Source organism: Bufo gargarizans, chromosome 1, assembly GCF_014858855.1.
Source record: "Bufo gargarizans isolate SCDJY-AF-19 chromosome 1, ASM1485885v1, whole genome shotgun sequence".
In the NCBI taxonomy this organism is placed as follows: domain Eukaryota; kingdom Metazoa; phylum Chordata; class Amphibia; order Anura; family Bufonidae; genus Bufo; species Bufo gargarizans.
In genome coordinates, this window is record NC_058080.1 from 320,864,927 (window position 1) to 320,883,343 (window position 18,417).

General features: G+C 42.5%; 1 protein-coding gene across 1 annotated transcript in view; it reads left to right on the forward strand.

Annotated features, from left to right (window-relative positions):
* The window catches only part of LOC122928504 (beta-1,4-galactosyltransferase 1-like), a 374,285-nt gene that overhangs the window by 342,662 nt on the left and 13,206 nt on the right, over positions 1-18,417 (forward strand). The gene's annotated exons all lie outside the window — the stretch shown is intronic.

Consider the following 18,417-nt stretch of genomic DNA (forward strand, 5'->3'; position numbering starts at 1 on the left):
ACTTTTAGAAATTTAGGTCCCTGTCACCTAGGCAGAGCAGGGTTTTTTTGGATGGGAAAAATGCTGTGCTAGCCGCCTGTGCACGCTTTCGGCGTTCTCACCCTGCTGCTGCTCGCATGTCTGCGCTGCAGCGTAACTTCAGCCTTCCCGCTCACCACCACATATGCGACGTGCCCACAAGGTGGAACTCCACCTCGCACATGCTGGCCAGACTGTGCGAGCAGCAGCAGGCAATAGTGGAGTTTCAGCTGCAGCACGTACGGGTGAGTCGCTCTGCGGAACAGCACCCCTTCACTACCAATGAGTGGGCCTCCATACGAAACCTGTGTGCCTTGTTGCACTGTTTCGAGTACACCAACATGGCAAGTGCCGATGACGCCATTCTCAGCGTTACTATCCCACTTCTATGTCTCCTTGAAAAAACGCTTCGGGCGATGATAGAAAAGAATGTGGAACAGGAGGAGGAAGAGGGATAATTTACAAGGGTTTCAGTCCAGTCATTCACAAGTGGCTCCGAGGGTGGGTTCTTGCACCAACATACACCAGGTACACAATTGTCCAGCCAGGGCACAGTTTTGGAGGATGACAAGGTGGTGGAGGAGGAGATGGAGGAGGAGGAACTGTGTTCACAGCAGGGTGGCACCCAAACCAGCTCATGGGCATCACTGTTGCGTGGCTGGGGGGATACAGAAGACACAGACGATATACCTTCCACAGAGGACAGCTTGTCGTTGCCTCTGGGAAGCCTGGCACACCTGAGCGATTACAGGGTCAGCTCACCTGCAGACTCGCAACTCATGCTACCTTGCTTTGAAGTAGTAGCCGTAGCCATTTATCAGGCTCCCTCTCAGAAATCGAACAATGATACCCCGTTACCGGTGGTCACCATGTTAGACCATGGTGGTACGTATATGCCTTTCTGAGTGCTGTGCTTCCTGCACATACAGGTGAGCAACTATTTGGCAGACTCTGCCTTTTCAAGTGGTCCTTCCCATGTGCGCTTCTCTTTTCTTTTGCATTTGATTCAAGTAACACACTAGGGCCACAAATGAGATATTTCTAAACTGCAGAATCAGGGTAATAAACATTAAAGGGTTTCTACCACTTCGGTGTCACTTATTTAGCTGTCAGACACTAGCGATCCGCTAGTGTCTGCTCTGCCCAACCATCCTAATATAATTGCTTTTGGGGCAGCCGTTTTGATAAAAAAACTACTTTTATTAATATGCTAATGAGCCTCTAGGTGCTATGGGGGCGTCATTAGCACCTAGAGGCTCCGTCTACCTTCAGAAACTGCCGCCGCCCAGCGCGTCCCTCCAGCCCGCCCATCTCCTCCTGAATGCGATCCTCCTTGTGAGCGCCTGTATTTGGCGCATGCGCAGTGAATGTCTGACAGCTTCCCTGCTCAGACATCTCCACTGCGCCTGTTCCTCGGAGCACTATGGCGTCATCGCGCAGGCGAGATGTCTGAGCAAGGAAGCGGTCAGACATTCACTGCGCATGCGCAGAATACATACGCTCACAAGGAGGATCGCATTCAGGAGGAGATGGGCGGGCTGGAGGGACGCGCTCGGCGGCGGCAGTTTCTGAAGGTAGACGGAGCCTCTAGGTGCTAATGACGCCCCCATAGCACCTAGAGGCTCATTAGCATATTAATAAAAGTAGTTTTTTTTATCAAAACGACTGCCCCAAAAGCAATTATATTAGGATGGTTGGCCAGAGCAGACACTAGCGGATCGCTAGTGTCTGACAGCTAAATAAGTGACACCGAAGTGGTAGAAACCCTTTAAGGTTTATTTTTTTAAACCATGATGTTATAAAAATGTTCTAAAAATGGATTAAGCCCTTAAAGACCAGGACTATTTTAATTTTGACATTTTGTATTCCCCCCCCCCCCCCTACATTTCAATAGCCATAACTTTATTATTTTTCCATTCATATCGCTATATGAGGGATTATCTTTTTCAGGACAAGATGCTTTTATAATTCCGCCATTTAATTTACCATGTGTATTGAAAAATAGGGGGAAAAAATGTACTTGTGGGGTAAAACTAAAATAAAAAAACACAATTCCGCCAAGGTTTTGACATCACTGTGCGCTAAAAATGACATGACGTCCTTATTCTTTGGCTCAATACAATTGCGGCAATACCAAACTTGTATGGTTTTTATTTAGTTAAACTTTTTGCATCACCGTATTCTGACAGCCATAACTTTTTAATGTTTCAGTCTACAGGGCTGTATGAAGGCTTGCCTTGTGGTATGTACAACTTTTTGATCAGTGTTCAATTTTTGGGGGGGATAAGATGAATAAAAATGGTAAATTGCGTATTTTCCATTTTTTTCCAATACGGCATAGGAAACTTCACTGCAGAGGAAACTTACCATGGCAGGACTGGACGGCTTCAGCAGCATCCAGGCTACCATGGTAACTGATCAGAGCCCCACAATTTCACTGTGGTGGCTCTGATCAGAAGGCAGAGGGAGCCACATCCCTCCGCCTAACTCCACGGATTCTGCGATCATAGTTGATTGTGGCATCTGATGGGTTAAATGATGGGTTCGGCAGGATCACCATTCTCAGTCATTGTGGCCGGGTGCCGGCTGTACAATACAGTGGCAACCAATGCGTATCTCCTTAATGTCATTTTGAATCCTTTGAGGGTGGTGTTTAAAATGAGGTAATTTATGGGTGGTTTCATTCAGTCATTTCAGAACTGAATTGGTCCCTAAAAAAAATATTTGGGGAATTTCCTTGAAAAATTGTTGCTAAACCTAAACTTCTAATAGCCCCCTAAAATGTTAAGTATGTTTGAAAAATAATACCAACATAAAGCATTAAATTATTATTAATTATTAAAGGGGTTGTCCACGTTCAGAGCTGAACCCGGACATATCCCCATCTTCACCCCTCCGGCCCCCCTGTTATGAGCATTCGAGCATTTCATTGCCCTGCGCTGTATTGTGCAGGAAAAGGGCTTTTTTGTTTACATTAGCACACTGCTAGGCTTCCGCCCAGCAGTGTTCCCGGTGACGTCACCAGCTCTGATGCACAGCTTTAGACCACTAATGACCACCCATTAATGCCGGTGATGCAGGGCAAAGCAGAGTATCGGAGCATGAAATGCTCATATCAGGTGGGCCGGAGGGGTGAAGATGGGGATATGTCCAGGTTCAGCTCTGAATATGGACAACCCCTTTAACTATTTTGTGAAGTATGCCTTATTATCTTGAAGCAGAGAAATTAAAATTTTGAAAAGTGCACAAAAAACCCCCACAAGATTTAGCCAAAACTGGCCAAAATTTCCAAAAGTACAATGAATACTGAAAAATCTTAGAATTCCTTGGATGAGTAAAAGCATTCCACAAATACTACAACATACAGAGACACATCAGATTTGGAAAATTGGGCTGCGTTCTTAAGGCCAAAACTAACTGCATTCTTAAGGGGTTAACAAACAGAGTTTTTGTAATGTAAATATATTTGTGACATTCACCACTTCCATATAAAAACTAAATCTTCATTCAGGTAAGGTAGTTTAAGGTGGTTCTGTCACCAGGATCAACCCCATTAAATCTGGCATACTGGCTAGTAGAGCTCATCATGCTGATTGGATTGATACCTTTATTTTGTCTGTATGCTAAACAGCTGCAGAGATATATGTGTTTTTATTCATATGCAAATGAAAAATTGGAGGATTGACAGGCTAGACATGTTGAGGGTAGAGCTGTGTCCTAGCATCTACATACCATATTCTCTATGTACTATAGCTTCACCACACTGAGATTTGCTCAGAAAGCTAATCTACATATTACTGCTTTATTCACAAGCACAATATAGGATTATATTAAAACTAATAATATGTGTAGGCTTATAAGCATAGAAAAAACATGCAATGCATTTTTCACAGATGGTTGCTAAGAGATGTTGTTTGCATACCTTCAATTTCTTATCACACGCGTGCAAAACGCATTAAATCACATTGCACCCACGTGATAATAACTGAACGCGATCGCAGACAAAACTGAATGACTTTGTTTGCGAAAACGCTAATTTTTCACTGAACGCATCGCAACGCATCCAAACCTAATCTGCATACGCTCGTCTGCAAGGGGCCTTACTGATTTATTCACAGACACAAAATATGATTAAAGAAATCAGCAACATTTATTAGCTTTTTAAGCCTAAAACATTATTCTCAATATGATAAGGATAAAGGGGGTCATTTACTAACAGATATACGCCACTTTTTGGCGTATATCTGTCTCAGACTGCGACAGAAAGGTTATTTATCATTTTCTACGCCTGTTTTAGGCATAGAAAATGGTCTAAATTTACGCTAGCCGGTCTTAATAAAAGACTATGGGGGTCATTTATTATTGGTTAAATGTGGAAGAAAAAAAAGTTTCTCCCAGAATTCAAACCTGGGATTTCTAGCAGCATTACAACATCGAGATGTAGGTTTTTTCTGTGCTTATAAGATAACACACATTACTGGTGTCTTTTTATTAATATATTCCACTTGTGAATAAAGCAGTTATATGAAGATTAGCTTTCTGAGCAGGTCTCGGTGTGGTGAATCATATACATAGTGTATATGATCTTTTCATACTAGCTCACAGCATGTCTAGCCCTTGTCAATCAAGGGGAGGTTTGCAGAGCACAAGGGGTGTTACAAAGCAGTGCCACTAGTGCCTCTGGGGCCCGCCAATAGATTCACCTGTTTTCTTACAGGTCAGTACAAGCCTGTTTGAATTTTTAAATTTTTTTAATACATCCCCAAAAAAGTCATGACACCTTTGGGGGATATTATTTTTATTTATTTATTTGCACTGTCATATGGGATGACATATGGGCCAGTTACAAAGTCCCAGCAGCTCATACAGCTACCCAAGATCCATTATCATAATTGAAGGAGTAAAAGGCATTGCAAGTTACTAATCTGTCTACATGGCGCTCATGGAATGCCATGTATACAATGATCAAGAAGGCAGGAATGGTATTAAACTGACTCTGCCTTATCTATGTGTAAAGGCAAAGGTGTAGAGCAGCACCAACGGAACTCACCACCAATACCGGAATGCATCAGCCACAACAGGACCGCAGATCCGCAGCAGTCCACCGAACAGCAGAAAGAAAAGAGATTACAGCAGCATCTCCGGGGTATGCTTTATTGAAGCCTTGAGTGCGTACAAAAAGCAAAAATACAACGTTTCAGCTACATAGTAGCCTTTATCAACCATGTGAACAATGAAAATGGCAGCCATAAATATTCATAGTCAACTCCTCCCATCCAGTGGTAGAACCAATCATCATAAAACCACAACCCACTAATAACATCTGTGTAATTAAAAAGTGAACACAGTCTGATATATAATCAAACACATCAGTGCCTAATTAATACAGGTGTGTACCTTATATAAGATGATCACCATCTGACAGCCTAGAATGTACCTGGACTCCATATCGGCGTCTGGCCGGGTGCATTGCGCATGTCCGTGACGTCATCGCCTTGCAGTCGCAATGCATGACGTATAATGATGAATGGGCACCCAACTTATTCTGAGCGCCCTCATGATCGGCGTATACAAGCCACTCAGTTACATAGAGGGTGCACATTGTGCGCGTCATTAGACCGAGTCCCATGCGAATCACATGACCATCACATGATCGTACCGGAGTCACATGACCGCAATGCATTTATCCATACCCCGGTCCATATCATAGATGAATGCAAATGTCTCTCTGTAAATAACCATGCAAAATAGATAAAGGGAATTATATGGGGGCAAATATAAAACCATGCATATTGTTTGGACACAAAAATGTCTGACTAATGATAATAAATTATTGGACCCCCCATATTAAAAATATTAACCCACCAAGTTAATTATCTATATTACATGACACAGTGTTAAAAAAAAAAAAAAAAAAAAAATTTAAAATAATGTCCATAAAAACATGTAAAACAAGCCTATACTGAATTGGACAAATAACTAATAGAGTGTACTACCTGTCTATACTATTCACGTTGAATTCAATATTGAGCCCATGGGGTTGTAAAGTTTGTAAGGTAAAGATCCATTTTAACCCTTTCTTTCTAAGGGTACGTTCTCTATCGCCACACCTTCTCTGACCGTCAACTGAATCTATGACCCGGAATCTCAGCTGATTGACAGAGTGACCACATTCGATGTCTTTTGCCACTGGTTTATCCATCAATTTTTTCCTTATTATAATCTTGTATTTATTGATGTGTTCCCTAATCTCCATAGTGGTTTCACCCACATAAACTAAGCTGCAGGGGCATTGGATCATGTAAATGACAAATGTGGACCGACCTGTGTAAAATTCTGTGATGTAATATGTCTGTGAAGGTTCTCATTTATCCAGGTCATGGTTAGACATCTATTGTCTGCCACATACAATACTGTCTTGACACCTTTTTCTGGGAGGTCATTATCACCTACTGACTCCAATTAGAATAATGGAATCAACACCTTTGACTCCATGCTGCCTATAATGACCTCTGACCCCATGCTGGGTATAATTACCAGATATTTATTCAGTTCCATATTTGTTCCCAGAGAATTATTGTACAGTCACTCAGAATTGAGAAAGCTCGTTGGAAGAACGAGTGAAACGTTTTCAAGAAATCTACAGTACGTCCAGTTGCCTTGATTTATTCTTTACAGATGTGATGTTATACTTTTTTCCACTGTATGGGTGGACAAAAGTATTTCCCTTGATCATGTTTCCACAATTACAGCAGCCTAGAGATAGGAAATTACCTGTTTTTCTAGGCCTCAAATAACTCTGAACACCTCGACCCATGTCACCTATCGTATATCTGTTTTAATCAGTTTGCCATGTAGGTTAGTTCTACGCTTATATGCTATAAGTGGCGGACTGCCAAATTCCCGAATCGTGGGTAGGCCTCTATGCAAGAGATGCCATTTTTTTTTCAAAACCTGTGCTATATTAGCACTTTGGTTGCCATATGTGGATACAAACTGAATACGTCCCATGTCCCTATTTGTTGAGGAAGTGTGGAATGTGGTCTCTGTGTCAATCAGCGAGATCTTATCTCTGGTGTTCTGCAGTAATCTGCCCGGAAACCTCCTCTTGGAGAATTTATTACACAGCTCATCAATCCGATTGACAAATACATCATCCTCTTATACCACTCTCCTAACACGCAGCATCTGACTTCAAGGCAATGAATCAAGCATACGTCAGGGATGGTTACTGTCATGTCTCAATAGATTATTTCTATCAGTAGGCTTCTGATATAAATCTGTCTTGACTCTACCTCCCTCTGTACAGGGAGTGCAGAATTATTAGGCAAGTTGTATTTTTAAGGATTAATTTTATTATTGAACAACAACCATGTTCTCAATGAACCCAAAAAACTCATTAATATCAAAGCTGAATATTTTTGGAAGTAGTTTTTAGTTTGTTTTTAGTTTTAGCTATTTTAGGGGGATATCTGTGTGTGCAGGTGACTATTACTGTACATAATTATTAGGCAACTTAACAAAAAACAAATATATACCTATTTCAATTATTTATTTTTACCAGTGAAACCAATATAACATCTCAACATTCACAAATATACATTTCTGACATTCAAAAACAAAACAAAAGCAAATCAGTGACCAATATAGCCACCTTTCTTTGCAAGGACACTCAAAAGCCTGCCATCCATGGATTCTGTCAGTGTTTTGATCTGTTCACCATCAACATTGCGTGCAGCAGCAACCACAGCCTCCCAGACACTGTTCAGAGAGGTGTACTGTTTTCCCTCCTTGTAAATCTCACATTTGATGATGGACCACAGGTTCTCAATGGGGTTCAGATCAGGTGAACAAGGAGGCCATGTCATTAGATTTTCTTCTTTTATACCCTTTCTTGCCAGCCACGTTGTGGAGTACTTGGACGCGTGTGATGGAGCATTGTCCTGCATGAAAATCATGTTTTTCTTACCTTGCAGACTTCTTCCTGTACCACTGCTTGAAGAAGGTGTCTTCCAGAAACTGGCAGTAGGACTGGGAGTTGAGCTTGACTCCATCCTCAACCCAAAAAGGCCCCACAAGCTCATCTTTGATGATACCAGCCCAAACCAGTACTCCACCTCCACCTTGCTGGCGTCTGAGTCGGACTGGAGCTCTCTGCCCTTTACCAATCCAGCCATCTGGCCCATCAAGACTCACTCTCATTTCATCAGTCCATAAAACCTTGGAAAAATCAGTCTTGAGATATTTCTTGGCCCAGTATTGACTTTTTAGCTTGTGTGTCTTGTTCAGTGGTGGTCGTCTTTCAGCCTTTCTTACCTTGGCCATGTCTCTGAGTATTGCACACCTTGTGCTTTTGGGCACTCCAGTGATGTTGCAGCTCTGAAATATGGCCAAACTGGTGGCAAGTGGCATCTTGGCAGCTGCACGCTTGACTTTTCTCAGTTCATGGGCAGTTATTTTGCGCCTTGGTTTTTCCACGCGCTTCTTGCGACCCTGTTGACTATTTTGAATGAAACGCTTGATTATTCGATGATCACGCTTCAGAAGCTTTGCAATTTTGAGAGTGCTGCATCCCTCTGCAAGATATCTCACTATTTTTGACTTTTCTGAGCCTGTCAAGTCCTTCTTTTGACCCATTTTGCCAAAGGAAAGGAAGTTGCCTAATAATTATGCACACCTGATATAGGGTGTTGATGTCATTAGACCACACCCCTTCTCATTACAGAGATGCACATCACCTAATATGCTTAATTGGTAGTAGGCTTTCGAGCCTATACAGCTTGGAGTAAGACAACATGCATAAAGAGGATGATGTGGTCAAAATACTCATTTGCCTAATAATTCTGCACGTAGTGTATAAACCCTAACGTCAAGGAATTGTCATTCTTCCCGGGAAGCTGTCACAGTGAATTGAAGGCCAGGTACACCACTATTCAGATGATGGTGAAAATCAGAGTCAATGGAACCCCTCCAAATTCAATAAACACAAGAGTGCAATAAGGAAAAAAAATGGTTTGATGGATAAACCAGTGGCAAAACACTTTATTGAATGTGGTCACTCTGTCAATCAGCTGAGATTCCAGGTCATAGATTCAGTTGACGTTCAGAGAAGGTGTGGCGATAGAGAACGTACCCTTAGAAAGAAAGAGTTAAAATGGATCTTTACCTTACAAACTTTACAACCCCATGGGCTCAATATTGAATTCAACGTGAATAGTATAGACAGGTAGTACACTCTATTAGTTATTTGTCCAATTCAGTATAGGCTTGTTTTACATGTTTTTTTATGGACATTATTTTAAATTGTCACTCACACCTCACTTTTGGTAATTTATGTTGGTCTGAAGTCTAGCCATAGTAATGTACTCCTTATTGTCATTCATGCATATGGTAGGGATCATATTTCCCGCTTTTTTTTTTTTTTACACTCTGTCATGTTATATAGATAATTAACTTGGTAGGTTAATATTTGTAATATGGGGTCCAATAATTTATTATCATTAGTCAGACATTTTAATGTCGAAAAAATATGTATGGTTTTATATTTCCCCCCATATAATTCCCTAATCCCTTTATCGATTTTGCATGGTTATTTACAGAGTGACATTTACATTCATCTATGATATAGACCGGGGTATGGATAAATGCATTGTGGTCATGTGACTCCCGTGCGATCATGTGATTCGCATGGGACTCTGTCTGATGATGCGCACAATGTGTGCCCTCTATGTACCTGAGTGGCGTCTATATGCCGATCATGAGGGCACTCAGAATGAGTTGGGTGCGCATTCATCATACGTCATGCGTTGCGACGGCAACTCGATGACGTCACGGACATGCGCAATGCACCCGGCCAGATGCCGATATGGAGTCCAGGTACATTCTAGGCTGTCAGATGGTGATCATCTTATATAAGGTACACACCTGTATTAATTAGGCACTGATATGTTTGATTATATATCAGACTGTGTTCAGTTTTTAATTACACAGATGTTATTAATGGGTTGTGGTTTTATGATGATTACTCCTCCCACCCAATGGTGGAACCAAACTATGAATATTTATGGCTGCTATTTTCATTGTTCACATGCTTGATAAAGGCTACTATGTAGCCGAAACGTTGTATTTTTGCTTTTTGTACGCACTCAAGACTTCAATAAAGGATACACCGGAGATACTGCTGTAACCTCATTTTTTTCTGCTGTTCGGTCGACTGCTACGGATCTGCGGTCTTGTTGTGGCTGATGCATTCCGGTATTGGTTGGTGAGGTCCGTTGGTGTTGCTCTACACTTTTGCCTTTACACTGTTTGGATCCAAGGAGCATGCACTGGGGACTCATTAAGTACACCAGATGTATGTACCCCTTGGACCAGGTAAGACCAAAGAGACTGCCAATATGAGTGTGTACTTGTATACTGAAGAGAACATTCACAGGTTAATAATTGAGGACCTGTTGAAAAGTAAATTTGAGCAAGAGTCTAAGAGACTTACTACCATTGAGTTACACCTCAGCACATTGAGAGAATACTATAAATCACAGCAAATCCCCAGGGGATTGAGATCACATTTACGTCCTAATCTCTTCCCTAACAATGATGAATTTTGCAAGAATTTTGAATTAGTAAAAAAACAAATTGTCATGCCCGGCTCTGACTATGTGCGGAGGTCGGCCAGAATAGCAGCACGTGTTTAGTGTTTGTTTTGGAGTCGTGCTGGATCTTCCTCCCATCAGGTGCACTGGGTGGGGTCATTAGTTTAAATAGCTCTTAATTCAAGTGCTCTGAGCGGGTTATAGAAATCAGTCTGGCCTAGGAAGCAAGCAAGGAAGAAAGGTTTTCTGTCCCAGCTCTGATAAAGATAAGTGTTTCTGTTTTTGTTGTTTGCTGTTTTAGTTGTGCTTGTGTCATCTCTCCCATCCAGGTTCTGTGCGAGCAGGCTGCTCCTATTTCCCCTTTTCACCATCTCATGGAATTTAGGGTGTATTAGCCCAGGCACGAGGACACAGCATTCCTACCACCAAGGTCTGCCTGTGGGCTGAGCAGTGCAGGCAGAGAGGTCAGGGATTAGCTAGGAGGTGACCCTTCCCCTGCTTCTCGCTCAGAGCCTGGTAGGTGGTTTTTCTGTGTGAAAAGTGCTTGTCCCCCGTGCAGGTCAAATTTGTGTGGAGCCTAAAGTGGTTCTTCCCGATCGATTTTCAGGGGGTACGGATTACTTTATCCGTTTTAGAGAATCCTGCAAATAGAATTTTCGGCTGCGTCCATCGTCGTCAGGTGATGAGAGTAAGAGGATAGGAATAATCATTTCTCTGCTTAAAGGGGACGCGCAATCCTGGGCCTTTTCTCTGCCATCCGGTTCTCTGGCCCTCCGGTCGGTGGAGGAATGTTTTAAGGCTCTGGGATTAATCTACGATGACCCAGATCGGGTCTCGATGGCAGAGTCGAGGTTACGTAATTTATTTCAGGGTGAACATACTGCAGAGGCTTACTGTGTTGAGTTTAGGAGATGGGCTACGGAATCAGAGTGGAATGATCCCGCGTTACGTAGTCAGTTTTGTCAAGGGTTATCTGAGAGATTGAAGGATGCCCTTGCTTTTCATGAATACCCAGACTCTTTGGAGAATACCATGTCTTTAGCAGTACGGTTAGATAGACGCATAAGAGAAAGGTGTAGGGCTCCCTCCGCGCAAGGGATCCCTTCTGCGAGTGGTTTCGTCTCTACTACCTCCCCGGGTGATGTTACAGGTAACTCTGGGATAGCGGAGGAACCCATGCAGTTGGGTCTGGTTTCTTGCCATTCTACTAGTAGAGACTTTAGGAAATTGCACAAACTGTGTTACTATCGTGGAAAGAGTGGTCATTTTATTTTTGCTTGTCCTTATGTTAAACCGCAAGTGGAAGTGAAAAAGAAAGAAAGAAAAAATAACTTCCCTGTCAATTGGTAGCATGAATGGTGTGGTGGAGCAGGCAGGTATGGAAGCTCCATGCAGTTCCCGTTTTCTCCTTCCAGCTGTGGTGGCGCTAGAGTCAAGGACATTTTTTGTTGAAGTATTCCTTGATTGTGGTGCTGGGATAAACCTAATTGACTCTCTTTTTCTTCAAAATCTAGGACTAAGTACTTGCACTTTAGAGAATGAGATTCGAGTTTTTGCAATTGATTCTTCCCCTCTTTCTCAAAGGAGTCTTACTCACATTGTTCATGGTATCCACTTAAGGGTGGGTGATACACATGTTGAAATTATTTCTTGTTTTGTCATGAAGGATTTGCCAGCTCCTATAGTTTTGGGGTTGCCATGGTTGACTAAACATAACCCAATTATAGATTGGCAAGCAAGACAAATCACTGGTTGGAGGGGGCGTCTCACCCCGTTACGGTATATACAGACCATAAGAATTTGGCTTACTTGTAATCTGCCAAGTGTCTGAACCCTAGACAGGCCAGATGGTCACTGTTTTTTACCAGGTTAAATTTTGTGGTTACCTTTTGCCCAGGGGTTAAGAATGTCAAGGCAGATGCCTTGTCTCGCAGCTTTCCTGGGGGAGGTGATTAAGAGGATCCTGCTCTGATTTTGGCTGATAAGGTGGTGGTCTCTGCTCTGTACCCTGAATTGGAGATGGAGGTATTGAGAGCCCAGGAGGGGGCTCCTTGTTCTTGTCCCCCAGGGAGGTTGTTTGTTCCTGAGGGCCTGCGATACAAGGTATTTAAGGAACATCACGATACTGTCCTTGCTGGGCATCCTGGTGGTAAGTCTACCTTTGATCTTGTGTCCCGGAGGTTCTGGTGGCCCGGGTTACATAAGAGCATTGAGGATTACGTGGCAGCTTGTGAAACCTGTGCTCGATCAAAGGATGCTCATACTCGACCGGCTGGTTCACTTCATCCATTGTCTATTCCGTCTCACCCCTGGACGCACTTGTCTATGGACTTTATTACGGATCTACCGAGTTCCTCCGGGTGAACAGTAATTTTGGTGGTAGTTGACAGTTTCAGTAAAATGGCTCACTTTATATATTTATCTAGTCAGCCAAGACCCTTGCGCAGGTTTTTGTGGATAATATTGTGAAATTGCATGGTATTCCTTCGGATGTGGTCTCCGATAGGGGCACACAGTTTGTCTCCAGGTTTTGGAGGGCGTTCTGCTCTCGGCTTGGCATTCAACTTTCGTTCTCTTCAGCTTTTTATCTGCAGTCGAATGGACAGACAGAGCGTACTAATCAAAACCTGGAGACCTACTTGAGGTGATTTGTGGCTGAGAATCAGGAGGACTGGTCCTCATTCTTGTCTCTAGCAGAATTTGCTTTGAATAACCGTAGGCAGGAGTCCACGGGTAAGTCGCGTTTTTCGGCGAATACGGCTTTCATCCTCAGTTTGGTACCTTTTCTGGGACTGGTTCCTCTGGGATGCCAGAGGAGGAGAGATTTTCTTCTGCCTTGTCTTCCATCTGGCGGAAGATCCAAGGGAATTTGGAGAAGATGGGTGAGAGGTATAAGCGAATGGCTGACAAGAGACGTGTGACTGGTCCGGACCTGTGTGGGTGATCTGGTATGGTTGTCCACTCAAAATATTAAGTTGAGAGTGCCATCTTGGAAACTGGGTCCAAGATTTACCGGTCCGTACAAAATATCTGCAGTGATCAACCCAGTAGCGTTTTGGCTGGATCTTCCGCAAACTTGGAGGATTCATGATGTCTTCCACAGGTCTTTACTGAAAAAATATGTGAAACCGGTGGAACCATCACCATTGCCTCCTCCTCCTGTTCTGGTCGATGGAAATTTGGAGTTCGAGATCTCCAGGGTTCTCAACTCTAGAGTTCTTCGGGGTTCCCTTCAGTATCTGGTACACTGGAGGGGATACGGCCCTGGGGAGAGGATGTGGGTTCCTGCACGGGATGTCAGTGCCAACCGACTGTTGAGGGCTTTTCATAGATCCCATCCGGATAAGGTTGGTCCGGGGTGTCTGGAGGTCACCCGTAGAAGGGGGGGGTACTGTCATGCCCGGCTCGCACTATGTGCGGAGGTCGGCCAGAATAGCAGCACGTGTTTAGTGTTTGTTTTGGAGTCATGCTGGATCTGCCTCCCATCAGGTGCACTGGGTGGGGTCATTAGTTTAAATGGCTCTCAATTCCAGTGCTCTGAGCGGGTTATAGAAATCAGTCTGGCCTAGGAAGCAAGCAAGGAAGGAAGGAAGGTTTTCTGTCCCAGCTCTGATAAGTGTGGTTTCTGTTTTTGTTGTTTGCTGTTTTAGTTGTGCTTGTGTCATCTCTCCCATCCAGGTTCTGTGTGAGCAGGCTGCTCCTATTTCCCCTTTTCACCATCTTAGGGAATTTAGGGTGTATTAGCCCAGGCACGAGGACACAGCATTCCTACCACCAAGGTCTGCTTGTGGGCTGAGCAGTGCAGGGAGAGAGGTCAGGGATTAGCTAGGAGGTGACCCTTTCCCTGCTTCTCGCTCAGAGTCTGGTAGGTGGTTTTTCTGTGTGTCTGAGTGCTTGTCCGCCGTGACACAAATACTCTTTTTAATTGATGCTACTCAATATTGAATACTTGCATAAAGAGGTTAACACTATAAAAAATAAAATAAAAATTCAATATTGGATACACAGATTCAGGGGTTACTGGCAGCTGATGATTTTGCTGCCCATAAAGAGAAAATAACCGAACACGTACAACGACATAAAACAGAGGTTGAAAAAACAAAACTTAATTAATGGCACCGACATCTGGAGGATTACCAATCCGGATGTGTATATAATTGGCAAAATGAACAAACCCGCAATAGACCTCCAAGAAGAAAAGGGAAGAGATTTGACCAGGGTCATTTTGGGTTCACTATCTGTGACTTTGAGTCCACCGATGAATTCGGTAAATCAGTTTTTTTTTAGGAAGAACAAAACACACTATGGAAGTAAACATCGATGCAGCGGCAGGAAACACCACAGGGCCCAGAAAAGATCTTCCTCCTCCTGTATATCCTGGCTACAACCAGGGTGCACGGAAGAGACTGATGAGACGCATGCAGAAGAAATAAACCAGCTGGTGGTAAACATCTCATCCATTGAACCGAGTGTGGATCAAATCAGTGTCTTGGGACATGAACTGTCTTTTTGTCCTACGACTGACACTGACCGATTCGAGATTGAATTAGATCTGCAGCTGTTCTTCAGGAGACTGAGATTTAATTTTTTTTTAGCACTACTGGTGATGTTAGGAGCACACTAAATAAGGATGCAGTTGAATTATCCTTGGTAAAGTTTGAGTTGAGGAACAAGAGTAGCTTTGCACCTCCACAGAAAAATCACATAATTTAATCATACATTCAATATATTGGAGAGATACAGAGGCAGCTGTAGGTGGGGAAATGTATGAAACACTGGGATGTGACCCCAAATGGGATATTGCTAGGGTGTTGAATGGTCTAGTAGATACAGCCCAAGAACAGGGCATTATAGATCAGGATTTATGTGATTATTTGAAAGACCTATAGTGTCTGGTAGGGGTTCTATCTTTAGCAATATTGCTATATTTCTGGATAGATTGCTTAGTGTCCATGCAACCGCAGCTCCCTCATACATTAGGGACACTTTTTGACCAAATTGCGTGACATCACTTTACCAGCACAGTTATATCTTGTCAGCTTTGATGTGGTATCATTGTATACATCGATCACACATGAATATGGTTTGAATGTCGTCGATTTGTTCTCCACCTCCTGGAGTTGGTCCTAAAGAGGAATTATTTCCTCTTTGGGAACACCTTTTACCAACAAAAGCGGGGTGTGGCCATGGACTCGTATGTGGCACCAACTTACGCCAACATGTTTATGGCTGAGGTGGAGGACAGACTGGTATATTCATCACCCTTTATGGAGTGGGTCCTGTGCTGGTGGCACTACATTGACGACATTTTTATGATTTGGAGGGGTTCTATTGACTCATTGAATAATTTTCACCATCATCTGAATAGTGGTGTACCTGGCCTTCAATTCACTGTGACGGCTTCCCGGGAAGAATTACAATTCCTTGACGTTAGGGTTTATACAGAGGGAGGTAAAGTCAAGACAGATTTATATCAGAAGCCTACTGATAGAAATAATCTATTGAGTCATGACAGTAAACATCCCTGACGTATGCTTGATTCATTGGATACATTGGAGTCAGATGCTGCATGTTAGGAGAGTGGTATCAAAGGATGATGTACTTGTCAATCGGATTAATGAGATGTGTAAAAAGTTCTCCAAGAGGAGGTTTACGTGCAGATTACTGCAGAACACCAGAGATAAGATCTCGCTGATTGACACAGAGACCACATTCCATACTTCCTCAACAAATAGGGACATGGGACGTATTCTGTTTGTATCCACATATGGCAACCATAATGCTAATATAGCACAGGTTTTGAGAAAAAAAATTGTATCTCTTGCATAGAGACCTACCCACGATTCGGGAATATGGCAGTCTGCCACTTATGGCATATAAGCGGAGTACTAACCTACATGACAAACTGATTGAAACAGATATAGATGACATTGGTCGAGGTGGTCAGAGTTATTTGAGGCCTAGATAAACAGGTAATTTCCCGTGTCTAGGCTGCTGTAATTGTGGAAACATGATCAAGGGAAATACTTTCGTCCACCCATACAGTGGAAAAAAGTATAACATCATGGAATTTTACACGTCTGTCCAAATTTGTCATTTACATGATCCAATGCCCCTGCAGCTTAGTTTATGTGGGTGAAACCACTATGGAGATTAGGGAACATACCAATAAACACAAGAGTACAATAAAGAAAAAAATGTATGGATAAACCAGTGGCAAAACACTATCGAATGTGGTCACTCTGTCAATCAGCTGAGATTCTGGGTCATAGATTCGGTTGAGTTAAAATGGATCTTTACCTTACAAACTTTACAACCCCATAGGCTCAATATTGAATTCAACATGAATAGTATAGACAGGTAGTACACTCTATTAGTTAATTGTCCAATTCAGTATAGGATTGTTTTACATGTTTTTTTATGGACATTATTTTTAATTGTCACTCACACCTCACTTTTGGTAATTTGTCGGTCTGAAGTCTAGCCGTAGTAATGTACTCCTTATTGTCATTCATGCATATGGTAGGGATCATATTGCCCCCTTTTTTTTTTACACTCTGTCATGCAATATATATAATAACATGGTGGGTTAATATTTGTAATATGGAGTCCAATAATTTATTATCATTAGTGAGACATTTTTGTGTCCAAACAATATGTATGGTTTTATATTTGCCCCCATATAATTCCCTTTATCTATTTTGCATGGTTATTTACAGAGTGACATTTGCATTCATCTACGATATGGATAAATGCATTGCGGTGATGTGACTCCCGTGCAATTATGTGATTCACATGAGACTCGGTATGATGACGCGCAGTAACTGCGCAGCGTGTATACACCGATCATGAGGGTTCTCAGAATGAGTTGGGTGCCCATTCATCATGCGTTGCGACGGCAACGCGATGATGTCACGGACATGTGCAATGCACCCAGCCAGACGCCAATATGGAGTCCAGGTACATTCTAGGCTGTCAGATGGTGATCATTTTATATAAGGTACACACCTGTATTAATTAGGCACTGATATGTTTAATTAGATATCAGACTGTGTTCACTTTTTAATTACACAGATGTTATTAGTGGGTTGTGGTTTTATGATGATTGGTTCCACCATTTGGTGGGAGGAGTTAACTATGAATATTTATGGCTGCTATTTTCATTGTTTACATGCTTAATAAAGGCTACATTGTATTTTTGCTTTTTGTATTCACTCAAGGCTTCAATAAAGGATACTCCGGAGATTCTGCTGTAATCTATTTTTTTTCTGCCTTATCTATGGTGAGCTGACTCTGCTTAGGAAATCATTCAGGAGAGGAGAGGGAGGGTTTGGAGACTGAATCACTAGATAAACTCTCTAAGGCAGTGATGACGAACCTTTTAGAGACTGAGTGCCCAAACTGCAACCTAAACCCACTTATTTATCACAAAGTGCCAACACAGCAATTTAACATGAATACCAATATAGTGTATCTTCCATGTACTTCATCATTTAGCTATAATAACTGCCTGTGCCATTCATAACGTGTCCTTTGCTGATGAATGGCAGGAAAAGTCTAAGGCTTATTGGTACACCATAGACTTTTTCCAGGGTGCGGGTGCCCACAGAGAGGGCTCCGAGTGCCGCCTCTGGCACCCGTGCCATAGGTTCGCCACCACTGCTCTAAGGGATTAAACTGTATATGGCATTGTGCAGCCTGCTGTGTACTGTGATATATGGAAGCTGCAGACTCCATGCCGCAATTTTTTTTATAAAACCCTGTTGAAAAAATGATTTACATCTTGAAATACATGCATTTAAGTAAA